The 24,424-nt window shown below is 42.3% G+C and overlaps 1 long non-coding RNA gene across 1 annotated transcript; it reads left to right on the forward strand.

The window, feature by feature from the left end:
• The first annotated feature begins 460 nt into the window (after positions 1-460).
• On the forward strand, positions 461-7,233 carry LOC135916080 (uncharacterized). The gene is made up of 3 exons (XR_010568839.1): positions 461-584; positions 1,219-1,257; positions 7,059-7,233. It is a non-coding gene; the product is annotated as an uncharacterized lncRNA (long non-coding RNA).
• The last annotated feature ends 17,191 nt before the right edge of the window (positions 7,234-24,424 follow it).

Below are 24,424 nucleotides of genomic sequence, written 5' to 3' on the forward strand. Positions count from 1 at the left end.
CTCAACATAATGTCCCAACTAAGAAAATGTCTTGAGAAGCACGAAAAGACAAAGCAACTTTTTCGCAGGCACTTCTTGCGCAGCACAATTTTCACCTGGTATGTTATTTAGCTTGTGGAAAAAATAAACACTCGATCACAGCCTCTGCACTTCCATACGTAGAGTATGACGTTATTCCTCATACATTAAGCGTTCATTTGTGATATAGACGGGTCCATACATACATTGTTACATTACTCATCCTTCATGAAAATAAAAAAACAAAGACAAATTGAGGCTGTAATCAGGCATTCTTTTTTGTTCTCGATTTGCAATCTGGGAAATATATTTTATGCTGACGCATGAGATCATGTGATAAAAAACAGCTTGTAATTGGCCAATCTAGTTTTTAGCGGAGTAATGACACGATTGTGGAGCAAATATAAGCTCCGTGCTTCTGCTTCTGCCTATAACTCCGAGAGGACGGCACCCCGAAGCAATGTATTCTACTCATGTGCTCATCGTTATGTTCTTGCCAGTTATTTTGCTATCTCTTCCAGGAGAATATGCAGGAGTAGATGCGGAGGCTAGAACGAATGTTTTGCGTAAGAGTACATTTTCTTGCTTTTTGTCACATATTGCGGTGGAAATCCCTTTAAAGTATGCACACTCTACTTTAAACACACTCATACTCAAGGTGGCATTTTTGACGCTTGTGGTACGCTCTTGTGACAATTAGTTTTGCACGCTTTATACAATTCTGTCAAATGGAAATGTTTTCTCTTGGTTATACTTATTTCCTGTTTGTCAAATGGGTATAAACCGTGCCATGGCAGGAATATCCATGCGTCCTATAAAATATAAGTTGTATCGCATGATTCCTACTCGCGTATATTGTGCAATTCAACTACCTGAAACTACGTGCAATTAGTAGCGCTGCTAGTGTATATAACATATTTGGTAGAAAATAAACAGGTTGTTCAAGAATTCGTCATCATCACATTGCGTTTTGTTGTCGTCACATTGCGTTTTGCCCCACTTCTTTTTTACACGAAGAACAAACTAGCTGCAGATATTCTGCTTTCATCTTTCAAAGTGCATGTAAAATACTCCTAGTGGTCTATTCTGATTGGACAGCGCCCATAAGAAGTGTTAGGCAGTCCATTCAGCACTTGTTTTTTTTTGTATTTAAGGTCATGAAATGCATTATTATTTGAAAATGGTCTCATTCTTTTCCAGAGTGTGACAAAACAAAAACTCAATGCGAATACCCTAGAGGTATGTTTTTTTTCTTTTCATGTGTGTGCGCCTCGCATTTTTCTTCACCCTATGACAGCTTAATATTACTTTTGACAAGTCTTCGATGCACCCCACTTTTCTGTTTTATTCTGTGGCCTATTTCATTGCAGACTTCAGAATAAAAAAAAAAAAAACTAAACACGTGATTTGGACAAACTGACAGTTTTACAGGCACAGTTCATGCAAGCTGCGGGCAATAGAATTTTCGTAAGATATGGAAATATATATTTTCTCGCAAAGTTCAGTCATACTTTTTTTATGAACTGACATCGTGGCACAAGTTCTGATGCGACTAGAGATGTGATCCAGTTCGCAAGTTCCTTTGATAGGAATGTTCTCCCTGGCGCTCCCCTTGAATATATGGACTCAAATTGTGTCCTTAAGTACACTGGTCTTCATGTTGTGGCTAAGTACTTTGCGCTATAAAGCGGCCTAATTATGACTAGAATCAGAGCGCTGTCACATTGGTTTCTGAATATTGGCATCTAGCGACAACTCTTGCTACTGCAAGGCCCTGAAGACTAAAGAAATGTTCGACTTTTTTATTCTAAGTAATCGGATTGAGTGTTTCGCAAAAAAAAAAGATTTATCCAGGAATGCTGTTGCGATCAGAAAACGTTCTCAGTGTGTCTAAAAAAAATCTGTAATGTGATGATGATTATATAGACGCTTCAAGTGAATTTAAAGCGCCACTATAGCATTCCAGGTGGTGGTTCTTGATCGGAACGTTCGATAACTTCTGCCGGAAAAGATAACTCATGAAATATTTTATTCATTGCGTATGCATCTTTTCCGAGCTCCTGAAGCGAAATTTGGCAAACAATTTTAGGCGTCAAATTTGGAAAGTGATGCCATTTACCTTGCCTCGGCTTTAGTGCATTTTCCGGATTGTGCAGAGGAGCTTGCGCGGTCCTTCTACAGTACCCATACGTTATGCTAAAGAAATAAACGTGTAAATTAAAATAAAACGTGAAGTAAAATATTGAAACCTCTCCTATTTACTGCCGACTAAATTTCGCATATTATTATACACTTAAAATGGCCGAATGAATTAATTATCAAAAATACAGCTGCTGCTGATGTATCCAGACCATTGTCGTCGCCGTCGCAATAATAGTCATCTCTCATAGATGCTCATGCCCGGATTGCGCGCGGAGGGTTAGTGTCATCTCATATGCCTACGTGCGTTTCACTTGAATGGCACCGTCGACACCGAGCTCAAGCGTCTTGTTGATGTAGTCACGGGTGTGTTCTGAGTCACGGCACAGGGACGGGCACACGCCTAGCATCAGCCCACTAAAGTTCTCGTGCATGTGCTATGGGCACTAAAATCTGCTTGCTCTGGCCTGAGCTACTTATGTCAACCTAGCATCTTGGTGTATTTCACTGTGCGCTGAATACTGCCAGCGGTTTCCCGTCAGTCTCCTCTCACACAGCATCGACGGGCGATGCCTGGTACCCCCCTGGTGGGGCTCACCACGCCAGTGCTCTTAGGTGCCTTACATCTAAGGCGCTGTTCGTTCTGCCACGCAGGCGTGCTCCCATTCTCATCAGTTTTTCCACCGTCAGTGCTAGTTCTGTTCCTGTAATAACTCGGTTTTAGAGATATTTTCTCCAATGTCTTGTTCAGCAGCAGCATGCCGCCGACGTCAAGGCATTGTGGGCAATACTCTCATTAAATGCGAAGTGTTCCACAAGGCTCCCACTCACCTAGTTTGTCACTCAATGGCTAACAATTAATTCGTGAAAAGTTTCCATTATATTGTTCTCAAGTTGGTGCTTTATTAAATACGATAAAAATGAGCTTGTAATTACAATTAGAGCCAAGAAACACTACCTTGTATGCGGCTTTCAGACAGTGAACAAGCGAGCCGCTCTGCAAGGGCATATTTTATAATGGGCTCAATTCAGCTCTGAAAGTGATCTACATATAGAGACAGATACGATGGACAATTCCTCTCCATGAGGAAGGAATCGTCCCATGCGTACTTGTTCGAAAATTAATTTTTAATGAAACAAAAAATACTTGACATGCATTGGTGTGATTATTTCGCATAAAGAACAAGTTATTCACAAACTCGGTGAGTGTCGGTCTAGTCAAACACTTCACTTTAACCAGACTATAAGCCACCATTGTTTTATGGCTATGACGTTCTCCTGCTGAAATGGATATCGGGATTTTCACGGGAACACGTATCTTGAAACACGAAGGATTACTGAAAGAAAGCTAGCGCATGTGCCAGGAAAAGGAATAAGCATATGCACGCATTTTATGCTACCGTTTATTAACAACGTATAAAAATAGAAGTATATCTATTTCTCGTATATTCAGAAACGAGGAACAAAATACACCGATAAAGGCCAAGCCCAAATGTTAGGTGGACAGTCCTTCCATTTATGCAGTAGGCTCACAATACCTGCCCATAAAGGCAAAAAAGCAAAGTGGGTTGTGATTTCGCGTTCTGCATGGCTGACATATTTGAAAAGCATTACGACATGCTTTTGAAACACACCAAGAAACAAAAGCTTTCGTAATATATTAGCCACAAACCTTGGCTAACAGCCACAAACCCAAGGACTATGGCTTCCGATTCTCGATACGTTGAAATGAACAAAATGAAATCCGCAGGAGTTAGATAGGCTACTTAGTAAACTTAGTGTGCTGAATTACAATAGTGAACCTGCTTACTAGTGAAGGCTGCAGGTACAGTGCGAAAAGGCAATAGACTGAGCTGTCATAATAACTTTTTGGATGCAGGAATGAAAAAAATCACAATAAAAATGTAGTCTTTCACGTCGCATCTAAGATGTACTAAACGCACATTTTTCTTACATTCCAACGAACGCATGTGTTCAACGGGCACTACAGTCATGACTAGTTCAAATAAGAAAAAAATGGAAAAAATTTGAGGTAGGCACACGGTGCGGTAGTCATCCATTTTGGGGATCCTCTGGCGTTAGCCGGAGGTTGTTCTTATGTCTCTGTAGAATTTGAGTAATGTGAAAAATTACGTTTGCAAGCAAGCGGAAATCGCCATTGGGCATTTGTCCCTGATATTTCACGATGACAAGTTCGCCTGAATAGATGGAACTTCTCATATAAAAATGTTCATAAATTTTCGTGATACAACTTTTTGCATTTGTGTTCTGTGACCTTAACACTCCTAATATCTGAGCTATACTTTCAAGTACTTTTTTCCTTATCGCTCTGGGGGATAGATATTACGTAGGTTGCTGCCAGCAGTAAACCAAATGTTGAGCTACTGTTCAGTACCTTCTCCTTGTGCGTGTGATAGTACACTAAATTAAGGCATACCCACTACTTAGACAGAACATCCTGGTGGATACATGCAGCCATGTTCAATGGATCTTGTTTTAATGATTTCTTGCTTTGTATTGGTGTAGTATTGCGAAAGCTAACTTTTCGAAACAAGAATGTACTGTTTGTAGATGATGCGAATAATAACTTTCATTACAACACACTGAATGTTTATTGAATTTTGTTGTAAAGCACTCATTGATCGTCCCAATAGATTAGCCTCTCGTGGGAGGGGTACCCTAACCGATCACGTGTTATATAACAAATCTCCACCACCTTGTGCCGGGATTGTTCATACTGACATACCCCATCAGTGTCCAATCTTTCTCACATTGAATAATAAAATACACAGAGCAATGCAAACTACCTTGCTTTTGTATTAGGGCAGATACTTTCAAGGCCATCAATAAAACTGATTCATCGCCAATAGTTTCTACGCTTGATGCAAAGAACAACGAAACAAACAGATATGCCCACCAGCGCGAGAGAGAAAGAGCACTGGTGGGCATATCTTAGGCAACTTGAGTTATTGTTGAGTGCCTTTTCTTTATGTGTACCACCGTAGGCGAACTTAGTGGGTAAGCACTATTCTGACAAAACACTCCTTATTCTCCCATGCTGCTAAGTACAATGGGTGAGAAAGATTACGCAGCGCTTAGCGATTCCCTTCATAACCCATATTGTATCGAACCGCGTTACAACTGGTTACCAACCACATGAACATAAGTCTATCGTCGGGAGACACGGTTTCTTGAGAGTTGACTTCATGTATGACAACCAATTTAGCTTCTGAGCAAATTGAGCAGAAGTTTATCAATTCCAGAGGTGATCTCGGAAAATTTCGAGGAATGTATGGATGGTAACTGTATATTAAATGCTGTAACGGTTAGACATGCGCTAAATAAACATGTATGGCATAGTATTGGTGCTGCGTCAAACTTGTACTAATCATATGCAATTCCTTATGAGAAGGTAAGTTAAATTATTCACAAGTGACCTAGGATTGTGAGGAAACAGTCAGGCCAAATTGTTTTACCACACGATAGTGAACCCAGCCAAGGAGAAGCGAAATAGAACGTTTAGCCATGATGTCAAAACAACTAGTGCACAAAACATCCTCTTAAACACCCTGAAACATGTTCTCTGAGATGTTCCTCCGAAATTTTCCTCGAATTAGTCATCCTAATCTCGAGAGTACGCTTCTATCAAAGGCTGTTATTAGAGGAAAGCAATGTTTAAGGCTGCCGTCACAAGAGTTTGCAGGCGAGGCTGAGTAGGACACCGTTTCTGCTTTTATGTACAAGCCTACCTTATTTCCTTTAGCATTCACCGGTGTTTGCAGTGCTGGAATTGGCACTGTGATGTCATAATTGGCGACGATATACACCAGCCTTGATTCTACCTACGGCCATGCTTTCTGTATTTTGCCTTTGTTGTCTCTTTGTTTTCTCTTCCCCAGTTGTCCAGTGAAGGGCAGCAAATTGCATTTTCACTTCTGGCTACACTCCCTGCGCTTCCACATTTTTCTTTTCTATTTCTACCCAGTGACCAATGTTGAGGGCAAGATGGTTACAGACACAGATATGTGAAGAGAAAACCAGCACGGGAAAGTTTCGTGGCGCAGAATAAGAATTGTAATCGTAACAATATTCCATGTATAAAACATTTCAGCAACATTTAACGACCAACCATCAGATAAATTATTTATTGCATCGAAGTCGGCAGTGTTATTTAAATAATGACTGCACAGCCAATATTAATAAATAAAAAGACTCTAAGGTAGGTTGTTTATATGTAGCGCCTGGGCACATTAGAAGGCGCGCCCCCCGAACGACTGTTCGTCCTAATAAGTGGCTTTATATAGGGTGCGCAAACGTTCGGGCACCAATATTCAAAATTATGGAAGTGCCACCTAGCGGGGCAGGACGAAGGTAGTGCTGCTTAGCGTCGAATAGAAGTACTAAGAGTAGTTTGTGCACTCCGCCTAATTGTATAATATGTCTGAATTATTAAATACCTTCTCAAATATTGCAACAAGATAAAAAGTAAAAACTAGAAAGGTAAACAGCTCGACGCACTTAATGTGTACTCGCAGGTATCTTTCATGTTCGGAAAAGCACTTTTGTGAAGTACGTATAGAGCTACGCCAAGCTCTATCGGGAGTTTTTCATGTTGGTCTTCAATTTTACATATGGCACTTTTCATGAACATATAACATTCGAGAAGTTGAATAAATAAGTAAAAATAATTATGGAATTATGCGTAATTCACAATTTACTCCAAGAACATCTATTCAATGGCCAACAGAACAACCTTCGTTCTATCCAGCTACGTGACACTTGCATAATTTTAAATGTTGGTGCATGATAGTTGGGACACCCTGTATTTACGTGTTTTCTTCCCAACGTCATTTAGAGGTAACAGTGACGTGCTTACTCTTATTTGTATGTTTCCTTTCCAGACTGCCAATGCGATGGCCGATTACGTTATGGAGAGCAATGGGTAAACATGTATTTCTTCGATAAAAACACGGGTCAGTGTGTCGGAGATGCATATGACAACAACTGCAACGCATTTGAATCACAGAGTGCCTGCCAGGCAGCCTGCATGGTACAAGCTTGACGAAGGAAATAATCGAGTCTGTTATTACGGTTCAGTAAATCAAGCTTTGTAATAAACTGTTAGCGAAAGGCCGAAGTTGTCTGCTTTGAATGCACTTGCCGGACAACTCTTTATTAGGCTTAATGTTTTTTCGTGTAAAATACATTTAGAAAGGGATAGAACTTCGTTAAAAGTAAATCCAGGTTTTGCACACTGTTTAAAGCTTGAGGTAGCCAAGAAATCTGGAAAGGCAGCGTGCTCAACAGGTTTCTGCTTGTCAGGCGCAGTGTTCATTTCAATAACGCGGCACTATAAGCGCGATCTCCCAGCCTGCGGCATCATGACTGAGGCGCATTGGACACAATGCTTGAGGTAAAGTCCGCCTTCAGCCGTCCCATGTGAACGATGTCACAAGCAAGTAGCGCAGTTGGTGAATCACTGTTCGATGGCCTGAGCGGATAGGTTGCCGTGCCAAAATATTCTAACGTAACGTTTTAACCAAAGAGAGCTCTTCTGAAAGTCGTCCATGGCCCTACTTGGTACTATAAAAGAACAACATACACGGAAGGAAATTGGGCATTGCGGTGTTTGTGGTAACACATAGCCTTCTGCGCTGAGTACGAGTCACGTAGACGCCTACAGCCGATGTGCAATGTTACTTAAGCCTCAAGAATACAATTGCGATCTTACACATTGCTACTGCGCACTTCAAGTCAACATAGCTTTTCAGAAATAAGATACGCATTAGGAACAAAAGATATGTGAAATTACAAGGAAAATGCGTTGTCTAGACCTATTGAATTGGGAATTCGAAATGAAGTTTTGCAAAGCTAGGTTCATGATTATCACCAGGATTGTATATTGCTGACATGTAGGTGCGACATGTACGTGACATCGTAAGTGACATGTAGGTATGAATGACATGTAGAAGCAAAAGTACGGCATGTAAGACTAAATGTTTATTATAGCCATTTGGACTTATCAAAAATGGGCCCCTTAAGCAAACTGACTCAAGAGCTAAACGGTTTGCGGTGATATGCTGTTAGCAAAGATACGTTGCAAAGAAGAACGCCTGGCGAGACCAAGGTGAGGCTTCCACCTGCAGCCCGAGTAGTCTGCATCCTAGACGTGCCGGTTATGTTGTAGGCGAGACTTCTAGACTTCATCCCGTCTTCTAGACTTGCCGGGAAGTCACGAATGCCTGTACAGCAACAACAGGCAGCAGATAGTCTTGTGAAAATTATCGAACTACTTGTGGAAAGCTTTGCTTCACTCATATTTCAGGAATCACCTTAGATCCGCACAATTTTCCTGACCACACGCTTCACATGTCACTGAAACGCATACGAGAAGCGGAACTAACTGTAAGGAGTGAAAATGGGTGCAGTATTGTAGGCTGCCGTGTAGTCTTTACGTGGCAGGTTTCATTATCTCTAGATCGGGGAAGTTCACGGTTGGTCACAATTTATCGAGACATCTTCTCTAGTTTTGACGTGTGATCGGATATGTTCTTCGGTAAGGAGGCATCATTCTCGTATAGGAATGTTACCTTAATGCCCTTGGCCTTAGTAATCTCTGCTTGTAAATATGCAGCGCACCTACAGCCTGATGTGTAACATAATGAGAAATCGGAGCAGAAGCACTACGTTGCCAATAATGAGTATTTTCCACGAATTCAATCAGCAACACCAACAAACTCTACGCCAATTATCAGTATATTGGCTAATACCCCTGAATAGGCCTGTACTCTGAGTGGAATTAATAACTGCACCAAATGTTCCAGCCACTGCTCATTCAACATGAATAACCCAGAGTCTATGAGTCACACAAGGTGGATGAGCAACCACCTTTTCTTAATATAAATATTGACACGTGTACTTATCTTTATCGGGCGACCACGTTTGGCCGCCTAACAGATGTTATCGTGCAGTGCAGGACGCGCCTGCATGTAAAAGAAGTTTCTGAAATGTTCTCGATGGTTCCCTCCACTGTCTTTCTCCGCAGCTTGTGTAATCTGATTGCATGTATGCGCGATGAGAATAGTACAGAACTTTGTGGAAGGCACGCAGGTCCCATCGGTTAATCTGGAACATTCCACGACTGATCTATAAAAGCCGACGCGCTTGACCCGCTGATCAGATTTACGACGATCGCCGACTGTGTTCGCCGCTCTCGTTGTGCTTTAAGTGTAGCCTGCTTTGTGGGCACAGGTTCGCCCAATAAAAGCTAGTTTTTCTTTTCACAGTACTGCTACTGTGTTCTCTGACGTCACGACCACGTGACCATATATATATATATGTATATGTATTTGAAGAAGAAGGGCCGAGTAGCGCAGATGTGGAAACATTGGCCTCCGCTTTCTCAAATGTTTATGGCACTAAATCACCTCTAATCCGTATAGAATTGGCAAATTCTATGGCTAACATGCTGCGCAATCCTTCGACACCAAGTTTTCAACGGTGCGTGGACTCTTCCCGAATTAACGAGGTCGTTTCTGTCCGACCCCGCCGCAAGGCCTAACGCTAGTTTGACCTACCCGCTCGTAGGGGCATCGGAGAGCGTGCCTGTACGTCGTTTTGCAATTGATTGAAGATGGCTACGGCGATGCAAGTCGCTGTTGAAGGGGACGATATAGTTCCTGAAGAGATTAGTGAAAGCAAGGGTTGGACTACGGCGATTTCAAAGCGCAAATCGGCATCAGTGAGCCAGTTTGGACAGGGTAATCAGCCCCCAAATGTGCTACGTGGCAGAAAGAAGCGCGCGGCTTTAAACAACGTTAAGAGGGGGCTTACGTCGGCGCCAAGGCTACCTCAGCTTCCGAGGGAACATATCAGAGTCATCGTTTGACCTCGGGGTTGCCTGCATATCATGAAAATGGGTCATTTCAATATAGCCAAGGCCCTCATTGCGGCGTAGAAGAGGATGTAATTTGCCCGAATATGGTGCAAAACATCACGGTGGCAAGTACGCCTTCAGAGAGAAATGGCAGGGCTTAAGTGAGGGTGGAATCTATCATCAACGGCAGTGCAAGCTATGAAGTCAGTGCCTATGTAACTGCTCTGAGCAATACGTGCAAGGGGGTGATGCGTAATATCGATCCCACCATACCCCAAGACGAGCTCACAAAGCTTATTAAGCACTTGAAGAATCCAACTGCTACACTGTAAAAAAATTTCCTTACTTTACAGAAAATTTGCTGGTAATTTGTGACCGAACACTCTTCCGTAAATTAAGAACAGTCATTTCCGTAGAACGGACAACTGTAAAAGAGAGACCGTAATACAAGATACGAGTGCTTCTGTATCTAGAAAACGGAAGACTCTGTATTCTGAATCTGTACTATAACCGTTAAAGTACGGTGCTTCTCGTATTAAGAAAACGGAACACACTGTATGCTGAATTTGTACTATAACCGTTAAAATACAGGTGCTTGCCGTATTCAGAAAACGAAAGACTCCTTATGCTATATCTGCACTATATCCGTGAAAAGTACAGGTGCATCCCGTATTTCCTCTTGCAGAGCAAATCTATTGTTCGGAGAATGTGCCATCGAGGACAAATTTGCCTAAGACGTGCGAGAGTCGACCGAATTTTATGGTGCACTATTTGCTGGGATCAGCCGTGCTACCATCTGCGTTCAGAATGTGTATACTTGAGCCATTGTTTTCAGCGGTCTTGAACAGAAATGCAATTTGGTCAACGCTCGCACTTCCAGGGTACTTTTGTGCACGATAGTACATCTCCTTTAATGCAAATGCAATGAAGGTAGCTCACAGCCAAAGCAGCTGGTCACCATTGAGAAAATTGTCTTGTCAACACACTGACATGGCTGCAGAGATAAAACATTTTGCACTTTGTGATATGAATGCACTGCATAGCATATATACAAAAATGTGCAACATTTCAGTCCTCAAGTTCTTAGATCACAGAAGCAACTTTATTTTCTTCAATCAGTCGTCTTGCACTTCTTCCTGGTGAAAGTTGTTCTTGACCCCAAATGCTTGCAAGAATAATCTTGCTGCTGTTAGAAGAAACAAATAGTATTCGTGAATATCCATCCTCAAGAAAGCGGCAAAAAAGTATAATCACAGAACACGACAAAGCAGTAACTTTTGTGTTAGAAAAACATGTAAGTAGACCAACATTGTTGAAACAAGGGATGCTGCTGTAGCCAGCATTTCGACATAGGTGCTTGTCATTAGGGTAGCAAATGTTTTCCTTGGCTGTGTTGTTTTGGATTGTGCATAGCTCACTGGCCCCTAGCCTCATTGGGGGAGAAGAAATTGGTGTATATAATAGGTCAAGAGAAGCCAAAGTGTTAAAATAAAGGAAGGAAGGGTGTGCTTAGCAGTGGCGATTGTGATGGAGTGGGTATGAGCACTGCTGTCAGTACTTGCTACGAGTAGGGCTGACCATAATAGAAAACGATGTACACATGTATGCAGTCATTATACCAGTAGACGAAATCTTCCCAGAAGAGAAAATAGGTATCAAGATAAACAGCTTGCACTTTTGGAAAAGGGAAACGAAGAACTAAGGAAAATGAATTTTGTATCAAGATGCATCTGGTTAAGATCACTGTAAGTGGTAAATGAAGGCACATTATGAATATATATTTTGTTGAAAGCCGATGAAGAAAAGATATATTAACCAAATAATAAAAAATAGGGACATTAAAATTAAACTGGGCATGACTACAAAACAGTAAAGAACAGCCTGTACACTATGCTTACTGTATGCTCTAGCCCTGTGTCAAGTAAAAGTTAATTGTCAATCATTTATGGTGTATATCTACTTATTCTGGGTCATCAAACTGTACAACCAATGTTACAAGTTTACACATTGTTGGCTTTTGATTGCCTATGTGATCCGGTTCCTACTTACGAATGCAGTAATACCACTGTAGTAAGGAAAAAGAGTTAGAAAAAGAAATGCCATGATAATCTTCCACATTTGCTGAGGGAGGAGCAATGGCCAATACCATGTGGTTGAAGCAACATAAATACTCAGTTTCCACACAGCCTAATTGTTCAGCAAGTAATAAAGAGGTACGCTGTGCACCTGTGCATGACCAACAAAATCTGACTACTTGACACTGCACTAAGGCTGCTACTTGGTACTGTTCAACAGTTCGGCTTTGGTTTTCTGACATACTGAACTGTTTAGGTACCAGTAGTTTACTTTGCAATAAAATGGAACTTGGAACACTGGTCATTTGCACATAAATAATGCGACAGCAAATATAACACAAGGATAGGAATATGGGTCTCTTAGAAAAAGTACATACACATTATGATTAAAATGTGATTCGATGCCACAATGAAAAAGAAAGCAACGCATAGAAGTGGACGGCACTTCCATGCCACCAAGGTTATTGGACAGACAGTACTTCAGAAGTGCCCGCAACACAGCCAAAAAGGCAAAGCCGCATTTCCTTGCGTTCAACACAATGTGTTGGCAGGCTAGTTAGTGCGAATCCATAAATACTTTGTTAAGGGCAAAACAATGGACACAAGACGACCCCCCAGCACAAGGCGCTACTCTCAACTGACATCACTTTATTGCGTCACTCCTTTATAGAAAGCAGATTCTAGAAAAACATGCCCAGTGAGCACCATGTGCAGGAGCCACCAACAACCGATCAGAAGAGCGCGCTCATGCGACGGAATCCAAAAATCTATATTGAGCCCTGCACAAGGTTAAGGAAGGCACACTAATGCACTGTTACCCCAATGACTGTATGAAGAAAGCTTCCGATAACTCTCGGGCGGTGGTATCACAGCATTTTTTCAAAATTGTTGTATCACGAAACATGGCTTTGCACTTCCATGTTTTACAATGTTGAGCCAAATGGGAGCCTGTGCCTGTTGGTATGGATCGCTTATGTTCCCAATGTTTCGTCATACTATGATTTTGAAAAAGAGCCGGGATACCACCGCCAGAGAGTTATCGGAAGCTTTCTTCATGCAGTCATTGGGGTCACAGTGCATTAGTGTGCTTTCTTTAACCTTGTACAGTGCTCAATATGTTTTTTTTTTATTCTGTCGCATGAGTGTGCTCTTGTGATCAGATGTTGGTGGTTCCTGCATATGGTGTTCTAGATTCTGCTGTCTACAAAGGAGGGATGCAATAAAGTGATGCTAGTTGAGAGTAGCGCCTTGTTCTGTCATCTTTCTTGTGTCCGTTGTTTTGCGCTAAAAAAGCAATTATGTATTCCTTGTGTGTGTTTGAAGACAGCTCCGCACGGAGTGCGATTCCAGTATTGCTGCCCAGTGGTTTAGATCACTGCAGTTTCAAGTGCCACAAAATATAAGGAGAGAAAACTGCAATATACTTTTGTTGCAAACAAGAATATAACGTGAAGTGCATTCCGAGGCCAGAAACTATAAAAAAATTCATGATGCACCACAGTGCAGGGTTTTATAGCAATGTCAAATACATTTAGTGTAAATATCACACTAGGATGGTACACAATGGTGGTAATCTGTAATATAAGAAGTGCCTTAATGTTACAACAAAAGTTGACATTACCTAATAATAGCCCTGTAAAATTTAGCATGTAGGGGCACCACTTGGTTAAACAATAGTGATGTAATATCTATGTATACAAGTATTACCCATGCATTTCTGTCATCGTCCAAATGGCATAAATGAATGGGTAATACTTGTATACCTAGATATTACATCACTATTGTTAGACCAAGTAGGTAAACTATGCCTGCCTCATACAAGATTAGAAGTAAACCATAAATTATATATAGTCACCCTAACAGTAACACCTCATTTGAACTTCACAGTAAGTAGACGCCTGTTGATGCCAGCCTCCCCCAATGCTAAACTGTGCTGCATGCTTTACAGAGAAATTATAGTGGTATCACTTAACTCTGAAGTTATTCAGGACTGCAGCATTGTAGAAGACATCTACAAATGTCCCATTTTATGTAAAACAGCCTAAGTTGCTTGCACATCTTACCAAGTGCAAATTAAGATTACTTCTCCTTGTTTAGCATTTTGCCTGCTAGACCACAATCCAATGTCATCAATATATTTATTTATTCATTTTGGGTACCCTAAGGGCCCGTTAGGGCATTACATGGGGGGGACGGAAAAGTTCACGCATGAGTGAAACCTGTACAATATAAATATATGAAGGCATTAGGAACCACAAAAAACATCTAGCAGAAGCAAACAAAAGAAAGAAAGAAAGAAAGAAAGAGAAGGGTAATGGATTTTATACAATGTTTAGTAGCGTGAAGCACGCATAAGAACCTAAAATGTGATGCAAACAATCAGTACCCATCAGAACACGAGCTTAAGGATACAATCGAATAATGATTTAGGTAAACAGCCTACACAGATACATATAAGATGAAACAGAATGAATTTTATACAATGCCAAGCACTTCAATACACTGTTTAAGTAAATATTCAAGGGAATGTGGGTTCGGACAGGTTGACACAATCTAAAAAGATTAGCAGCGCTGCATGAAATGATGATGATTCCGTAAGCGAGACAATGTTTGCAGGTAACGACTTCCAATCAGCAAGAGATAAAACTAGAGGCGAATTTTGATAAGCGTTAGTCCTGGCAAATATAGGTTTTTCTTTATGAACATGCTCTGTGCCTCAAATATATTACCTCAAGGAACCTAATTTGGCTTATAGATTAACACCTTCACATACTGCCACAGCTGCACTCTGTCATATGCGTTTCAATCATAAAGGAGTGCTTGTCCACCAGCACTCCAATGTCACTGACAGTGATCACCTACACATCTAAGTAGATGTTCATGATTCAGGTAGCCAATAGCCAAGAGAAAAAAAATCCACTCATTTTGAGAGCTACAATACTGCGATAAGTTGAGAGAGATGGACCCACTGCAGGCAGCAGACCTCTTCTCAGCTTGAGCAGAACAACAGCAACATGCCTTTCAGTAAAAGAAAAGGATTGATTAGTAATGATATGTTACCTTGTTTTTGCTGAGTATCAACACAATCTGACTTTCATGCATATCCACTCTCCGCTTTATTAATACAACTGAATTATTCGTAAAATAAAAGAGTATATGATGATACCATTCGCTTCTCTTGTATGTCCAAACTTTTTCGCACTGATACCCCGTTTACAGCTTGCTTACTGACACGAATGCCTTGACTGCCCAGACATCATTCGAAGCAACACGTCTTGCTGCACTGAAAAAAGTTGCACCAAGGAAACACAGCAGAGCAGCCAAAGAACTTTTTTTTCTGGTCACAATTCAAACGTGCACCCAAGCAAGAAAGTAACGATCACAGGTAGTGAGCCACTGCTATTGCCTCGAACGTTCATTTCCGTATTCTAACAGAAGTTCTTGTATCGGATACATTATGCTCTCAAGCCAATACAAGCGTCAATACAAGTGCGCAACTAAACGCAGTTTTCTTCTACGCTTTTAACTCAAGTGAGCAAAAAGTTAGAAGTACCTCACGGAAATTGCGATCGAGCCGATCGCGCTACCACTGGAATCGGTCTGGAAAGATAGGGTGATCCCTTTCCCCATTCATGCGTCATTTTTGCCCTAAGACGTTGCATAGTGGTCTTTTGAAACAATATTTCTGTTCGCGACACTGGCTTACCACACATCATTTTAACACCTACGTTATGCAAACCAAATAAGATTAAAATGGGCTTACCTCATGAGCAACTTACGAGCGCGCGTAGACTGTTGAACACCCGTTGAGAGGAAACAGGCTATCCGTGTCCAAGCGCATACGTGCACCCAAACACAGGACAACTTCTTCGATGCCGCAGCGTGCAGAGTTTTGTACACGAAGTGAAAGACATCCAGCGCAAATATCTCCGCGCGATGACGGCAAATGACGAGCGCACAAGCGTACATCACACAGCGACAAATTCGGAACTTTGCCAATTCGAACGTGCCGAGACCCAAGCAGCGTAACCATCCATCGTTTCTGTTCTTCGCTCCCGATACGTCAATCTCTCTTCCCTGGGGTCTTGCTCCACTCTTGAGTACAAATCAAAAGATATTTACGGCGAATTAACAACTTTTACAACACGACACGAAAAATTACGGCTGACTACACATGTGCACCTCCGTCAGCCACTCCTAACGGCCGCGCAGCGCGCACTACCCCCTGGTGCCGCACTTTGTGAGCGCGGAGAACAGAACAGATTCGGTTTCGTTTTCGCATTTCTGCTTTAGTTACTGGAACTGCAAAACAATTGTTTGATAATTAATTGAATTCTAAAGTAGGAAAACGCTTTCTCTCCCGCAAGTTAGTGCGTTTTATACAAACGGAGAGAGAATGCAAGAAGCAGAAAGGCAGGGAGGTCAACCAAACCGTTCGCTACTGGGGATAGCAACTTCCTGTGTTGCAATGTAGTATAAGCAGTGCACTGCTATGCGTCCATAAGCTCCAGTATAGTGATAATTTGGGCTGGTTGGTGCATGTAATGAGTTCTGTCATAACATTTACCCATGTATAAAGCACATGGAACTAATGCTGTTGCATTCTAGGTTGAAAAGTAATAAAGCTTGAATCGTTACATCTCGGAACTGGGCATTCTTTTCCGTCTTTTTTATTCTTCTTTTCGACAGCACACAGAGTACTAGCACAGTAATAGGTCCTTCATCTTCACTCACCTTCCAGTAGTTTGCACACATGTCGGTGCATGTTCGTGTTCTTTATTCTGCCGTACAACAATGAGCGCGCTTACCGGTCTTGTTTCAAGATGAAGCGCCAAATGTTTGCGATTACATCTTACCGCAAGAATTAACACATGAACAGTGAAGATTGTGCGTAGTCGATTTGTCTCAATGAATGGGTGGTTATTGTCAGAGACGAGTTGTTTTGTAAATATTATGGGAATGAGTTAAACCAACTACATTTCAGTTCAGCAATGCCCTTTCACACTTGGGTTAATTGCATGCCGCATTCGAAAATTTCATCCGACTATTGTACTTGGACCTATAGGTTCCCAGTCTCCTTCGAGACCTTTTGTTGCTAAATGTAAACGCAGTTACGATCATTATACCACTCCCTGCCTTTCGGTACTAATTTATAGTGCGTACAATTTTGGGCGTAGAGCACCAATGTCAGTCCCAGTGCACCAGCACCTGAGTGCCGCAAGCTGGTTTACGTATGCACGTATGCCCACGGCTCTTCGTTCCCCTAAACTTATATGCTGTATTATTAACTGCAAAGCGCTTAATTTGAGAACATTGCGAGAACGCGCATATATTTGCGCATATGATCAGCGTTACAAGGCCCATATGCACGGCAAACTGCGACCGGAATAGAAGATGCGTATACGCATCTTCTATTCCGGCCGCATATTTATACAATCTGTTATTGCGGCTTTTGGTAGAAGGCTAGCTCTCACATATTGTACGCATCTTCATAATCCGTACAGTTTGCGTGTTCAATAAAATATTGTTCGCTGAAACTTTGTGAATACGACCGCTCATTCAGACAGCTTAAATTTTCTCACAATAATACGGATGTTCGATCAAGAAAAATACGGAATTCTGTCTGTTTCGTCCAAAACAGTGTATAGCCGTTATATGATTGTAGTGAAAATGTCCGTAAAGCTTAAAACGGAAAGCACTTTCCGTATATTAACGGCAGATTTTGCCGTATTTTTGAAATATGACATACTTTCCGTATTTTTATCTGCAGTTCTCCTTATAATGACAGAAATCCTCCGTAAAATTACGGAAATTTTTTACAGTGATAGAGGTGAGAAGAATTAAAAACACAAGCACATTCTTCGCTCTCTTTGAGGGATACAAGGTCCTAGACTATGTGAAATGCGGTCCCAGCCTGTTGAGGTGTTCCCTATAGGGTAGGAAAACCGACGTTTGCTGCGCGTTTGGAAAATCAAGCCGGAGCGCGGGTTGTTGCCCATAACCGGAAAACGGGATGTGTCCAGGTTGTGGTGCAAGTAACCCGGATGATCAACTTGATCGGGGAGCCTTCGGTCCCCCCAATCGAGTTTCTCAGGACACTCTAATAAAGTTCTTGTCACTGTCACTGTCATCAGCAAAGATGTACCCCGAGGTGTGCTTTCTGTGGGGGTCGTCATCTCACAGTGGATAAGGACTACAAGCAGAGATTTCAAGCACAGAAAGACGCAGTCAAGGACCCCCAGAGCCCCGCAGCTCGTTCTACTCGGAGGCTCTCTTTCTCAAGTCGGCCATCAGCAAGAAATTAATGTCCAGAAGTTGGGGACCCATAGGCAGCTGCTATCGGGTACTGGCAGATGATACCAGCCCGAGCCCGGACCGAGCTTCATCCAGGGCTCGCTCTGGGGAGCGGTCGTTCCCCCGATGTTGCAAGTATTTCAGGTCACACTCTCGCTCGAGAGGGCGATCCCGTTCCAAGTGCACATCCAGAGCCAGAGGTCGCTCCGGCGCACTGTCCCACAGGCCAACACAGTTCACAAAACATTTCTATCTGAAGCGAATAATGTTGCCTTCGTAGTAGTAAAGGTAAAGCGCAGAAGACCAGGACACAAGAAGAAGAACACAAACGACAGGACCGGCGTTTGTGTTCTTCTTCTTGTGTCCTGGTCTTCAGCGCCTTACCTTTACTTCTACAAGCATGAACCAACTAGAACAAGCAAGAGTTTTACTTGAGCGTATTCCTTCCTTTACTCGTGTTCGCAACTCGCCGCATGACGTGTATGGCAGCGGCCACTTTCTTCTGCCGTCGGGCAACCAGCTCGATGTTGGCACCATTCTCATCCAGTCACAGGCCAAGCACTCGCAACCTTGACACCGTCGGTATTCGGGTCCCCTCCCTCGTCGTGACGCGGATGCCCAAACGAGGGGCGTGTAGCACGCCCTCCGGGAGGGGTCCTTTCTTGGGCGGTATGTGCAGCAGGATCTCCGGCTTGTCGGGTGAGCAGACTAGTTCCGTGTCTTCGAGGTGCCGCTCCACCTCACGGACGGCCCGCTGCAGTCAGTCTTGCGATTCACCGATAGTCGTGTTCTCCGTGGTCCACACCATCACGTCATCTGCGTATATCGTATGATCGATGCACTCTACCGCGTGAAGACGCTCAGGCAGGTCAATCATGACGAGGTGCAAAAGTATGGGAGAGAATACGAAGCCCTGCGGCGTTCCCGCTCCACCCATTTGGACTGTTCGTGGCGGGGCCCAGTAGACCTTGACCGTGGCCTCGCACCCATTTAGGAAGCTGCTGACATGTCAGTGGAACCTCACCCCTAGATTGAGTCCGCTGATCTTGTCCAGTATGGCCATGTGCTTCACAGTGCCGAAGGCGCTCTTGAGGTCTAGCCCGAGCAGGGCACGCACGTGCGTCGTCGGAGCCTTCACGACCTCTTCCTTGATCTGCTGCATGGCGTCCTGCGTGGAAAGTCGCTTCCGGAAACCGATGATGTGGGTGCCGAAGGTGTCCTGCTTCTCGAGCAGCGTCGTCAAACCGTTAAGGCAGGCATGCTCCACCACTTTCCCGACGCAGGACGGGACGGAGATCGGCCTTATGTTTCGGACCTCCAGCGGTTTGCCTCGCTTTGGTATGATTATAACGTCCGCGGTCTACCGCTCTTGTGGAATTCGGCCCTCCTTCCAGCATGCGTTGATGTACTCGCAGAGCTTCTCGATGGCGTCGTCGTTCAGGTTCTTCGGGATTTTGTTTACTTCCAAAGTACATATACTTTTTTTTTTCAGGATTTTGTTGGTGATCCTGGGAGGAGCGGGCGCCGAGTTGGTCAATCAATCAAATCAAATGTTTTATTTCCAACAAACTTGTTGGGGGTCCTCCAGGCGAAAAGCTGCGACATACCGCTTGAATGTGCCTGAAGGCCCTCACATGGCAGCAGTACAAATACAAATACAACATACAAATACAATACAACGTATTGTTACAAATACAATGGGTTACATTTACAATAATTACAAAGATCACATTTCAAAAATTTCTTTACAAAAATATGCTCTAAGCTGTTTTCGAGTCAAGGTATTTGTCATAACAATTTCTTTCCCAAATTCATTTAACAGTGAAGGTAGCGTGTGTCTTAGCGACTGCATGAGGTAATTTGTACGCCTGTACGGTACTAACCACCTGTCTTTGCTGCGGGTACGCGCATCAGTATTGTCATATTCAAGTCGTGACGTATTTTTTAAAAATATTTGAAACTTTTCGGAGCCGAAGCAAAAAGAATACAGTAGCCTGTATTCGTAAATGTTAGTTACTTTTATTATGTTATGACTTTCAAAAAGTTGCGCAGTAGAATGGAAATAAGGTACATTCGCTACATGTCGAAGTGCTCGTTTTTGAAGTTGAAGAAGTGCATGAAGATAACGTTTCGTGGTGGTAGCCCATACAAGCGCACAATAATTCAGATGCGATTCAAACAAGGCATAATATATGTACAACTTTACTTTCTCTGGAAAAAAATGACGGCAACAGGACAATGCACCTGCGGCAGATGACAACGATTTCATAATTTGTTCAATGTGATATGTACAGTTCATATCTTCTGACAGCGTCACGCCCAATACTTTGTATTTGGTTACAATCTCAATGGGCGCTCCATCCAACAATAATTCTTCATTTAAATAAGACTGCCTGCCTCCTGCCTTGAACAATATGGCCTTTGATTTCGAGCTATTAATTGTTAGAGCGTTACCACGAGACCAACTCGACAATTTAGAAAGGATGCTGCGAGATCTTTGTAACAGATCATCAAGATCATTGCCAGAGACAAACAGGCTCGTATCGTCAGCGTATAGTACAATGGATGTGTCACTTACTATTTCAGCAATATCGTTTACAAAGATATTAAACAAAATCGGGCCTAAAACGCTGCCCTGGGGCACCCCTGATTTAATTTCCCTATATGAAGAGCAGTCTTTTTCGATAGCAACGCACTGCGTCCGCCCAGACAGATAAGATTGAAAGAGCTGATTTGCCACGCCACGGATACCATATCCTTCCAGTTTACTTATTAAAATTTGATGACTTAAACGATCAAATGCCTTGCTATATTCAATAAATATACCCAATGTCAGTTTTCCCGCAATAATATTATTAATTATTAGTTCTTTTTGGCGTAACAAAGCTGTTTCGGTTGACCTGCCCGAGCGTAATCCGTGTTGACATTCAGAAATAATGTCATTCTTCGCAAAGAAATTGTTAATGCGAGCAGAATTCAGTTTTTCTAAACCCTCAGAAAAGGCGGATAAAATGGAAATAGGCCTATAATTCCCCAGGTCATTTAGGTTGCCACCTTTGAAAATAACTAACACCCTTGCTTTCTTCATACTTGTTAGAAAATGTCCCGATTCCATAACAAGGTTAAACACAAATGCGAGATGAACTGCGATGACATCGATTACAAATTTTATAGGTCTGATTTGAATGCCGTCTGCATCAACAGCATTGCTGTTTTTTAGGCCCAAAAATATACGACAAATTTCGGCACCATCAGTCGGCTCGAGAAAAATGCTGTGCGTACATCTTTTAACAGTAGTACCACTAACCGTGTTATTTGATGATGCCGTCATGTTCACAAAGTGTTCTTTGAAACGTTCGGTTAAAATGATGCCCGACACCTTTTCATTATTCACAGTTATCTCACGCAAACTGCGATTCACATTCCCCTGTCTGATTGCATCATTGATAATTGTCCAAGTCTTTTTTGGATTTTTTTTCTGCACGGCTGCAAAAAGACTTTCGTAATAGAGTGCTTTAGCTTTTCGCAGTTCTTTATTTAGTGTATTCCTTAACTTCCTAAATGCAATGAGACCACTTTGCTGACGCGTACGCAGAAATTTATTGAGCATCCTATTTTTTTGTTAATCATTCTAACATGCTGTGGTTGCACCCATGGCTTTCTAATGCGTTTTTTTTACTTTTCCTGTTTTAAGCGGGAAAGAAAAATTGTACAGGCGACTGAATATTGTCAGAAATTCATCGTAAGCTTGACTAGCATGTTTATTTTCATAAAGAGAAGACCAGTCTGTGCGCAGAGCAAGTGCGCGAAAGTGTTCCATATTTTCGCCTGACAGGCATCCGTAGCTGAACGTGGTACTAGGTAAAGTTCTTTCGTGAATATAAAATGAGCATATTATGAATATCGGACAATGATCACTGATATCATAGCTGATAGTCCCGGCTGTGTAAATCTCTGCACCAGCGTTCACAATGAAATTGTCGAGACCCGTTTGACAAGATGGTGTCACGCGAGTAGGTGTCGTAATAACGCTGCAGAAACCGGAAGAATTGATTACATTAGTTAATGCACGAGTTGGAGCCCTTTCATCAAGCACGTTAATGTTGAAATCACCACCAAGAAGCACTTTGTAATTGTGAAAAGTAGCATGCTCTAATATCTTTTCAGTAAATTCTAAGAAATTAGATATATTACCAGTAGGTGGTCGGTACATCACAACAAACAGGTTATTATCAGATTTACCGCTTAGAACTTCGTAATGTGCCGTGACACAGGTGAATTCCTCAAGCACATCACACTGTATGCCGCGCTTGACATGCAATGCTATTAGCCCCGAGAATTAGGAGTGGCGCCCTCTCGCGAGTGACGTCACGGCCAGGACGCCGCTCGCTCCGGCTCCCTCGGCTGCCGCGCGCGCTCGTTCCCTTCGTGTATGCTTGGGGTTTGGGTGGCTCGAGCCGTACGTATTGAAGAATACGTCGGCTTCTTTCAGCTGCCATACCTTAACCACAGTTTCTTCTTCAAAAGCGTGTGAGTCGAGAAACTTTGCGGCTTGGATATCGCAAGCTAAGTAGCGTTAAAGGGGTCTACTATGTTTTGCAATGCATATATGCGCCGTGTCTATCGGTAAATTTTGACTTAAAAAAGAATATCTGCAAATTCAACGCGCGAAGTTGTGTATGACGCTTCGCTAAACATTTAAGATTCCTTTAGTATTTAGCTATGAGAGGCATTGCATTTTACGTGGAAGAAAAATTTGGTAATTGGCGTCAACATGTTATCTGATTTTAGAAAGACACTGCCCAGCGAAGCTCTCATCATGATTCCTATTACTCTGGTGTGTTGTTCTATTCAAATATGGCCATTCATTAATGCGTAAAAAAATAGTTAGGCGCGCATTTCTTATGAAAAAGTTTGCTGCTACTTTCATCCCCCTCTGAAACAGGCCTCCAAAAAACGAATTGCTCATGGCTGCTAACACGACGGCGCGTCATGTAGAGTATTTACATAGTTAATTCACAAACACCATAGTAGCAATCACCTGAGAGAAAAGTTTCGTTGTTAAGATCGAGAGCCACTCAATTGAAAGTGATGAAATGTTTCATAGTGGCCCTCAGTAGCCTTTATCGACAATATGGCACACCCCTGATCACGTAACGGTAGCAATCGACTGTCCGTATGGCGAGGCACGCTATGTTCGCGAAACCCATCAGTTCACTACAACTTCGAATTAAAACCATAAAGCATGTTTTTTACAGCGCCAACTGAAATGGCTAAAGTATCCTCGAGCTACTACACCGCAGCTTAGATTTCCTGTATACAAAAGGAAAATTCAAGCACCTTCTGTCTTACCATGTCTCGATCCAGCGTTATTCAATTATACAAACGGATAACTATTCGCTTCGTCGGTACATAAAAGAGAACCTTGCAGGCAAATTAAGTTTGCTCCAATGCAATCGCAAACATTCATAAAGAAAGCACCACAAGCCTTGCATATACTTTACTTGATTTCTGACCCTCCACCGGGGGAATTTCGATATCTTCAATATGTCCCATACTACTAAACATTGACGCTTCGACTTCTTTCTGGCTGCAGCTATGTGGTCCAGCAGGCATACTTCACTAAAAAAAATTGAGCCGAGCAGCCTGTGTCAGTTCGCCAAACAGATTCGTCATGTATATTCCTCAAGCAGCAAGCACCAGTAAATTTCTCAAGTGAGTTTGATTTGGTTTATTAACTTCCATTTACACACACACATGTACAGAGGAGTGGTAAGTGGAGGTGGATGAGGGAAAAAAGTCGCACAGACGCGGCTTGAGGTAACCCTTAGGTACAATATGGCTGCATGGGGTAACACATCAAGCGCCATATAAATTACATTTATATAGTGGCCATAAAACATTGCAGTTATACAATATATGAAAGAACAGTGAAATATTTCCACAATAACAATGCAAAACACACTGCGGCATTGAAATAAATAAATGATATACACTAGGTAACATAGACAAAAAAAAAAGA

The sequence above is a fragment of the Dermacentor albipictus genome, chromosome 7 (assembly GCF_038994185.2).
Source record: "Dermacentor albipictus isolate Rhodes 1998 colony chromosome 7, USDA_Dalb.pri_finalv2, whole genome shotgun sequence".
Classification (NCBI taxonomy): domain Eukaryota; kingdom Metazoa; phylum Arthropoda; class Arachnida; order Ixodida; family Ixodidae; genus Dermacentor; species Dermacentor albipictus.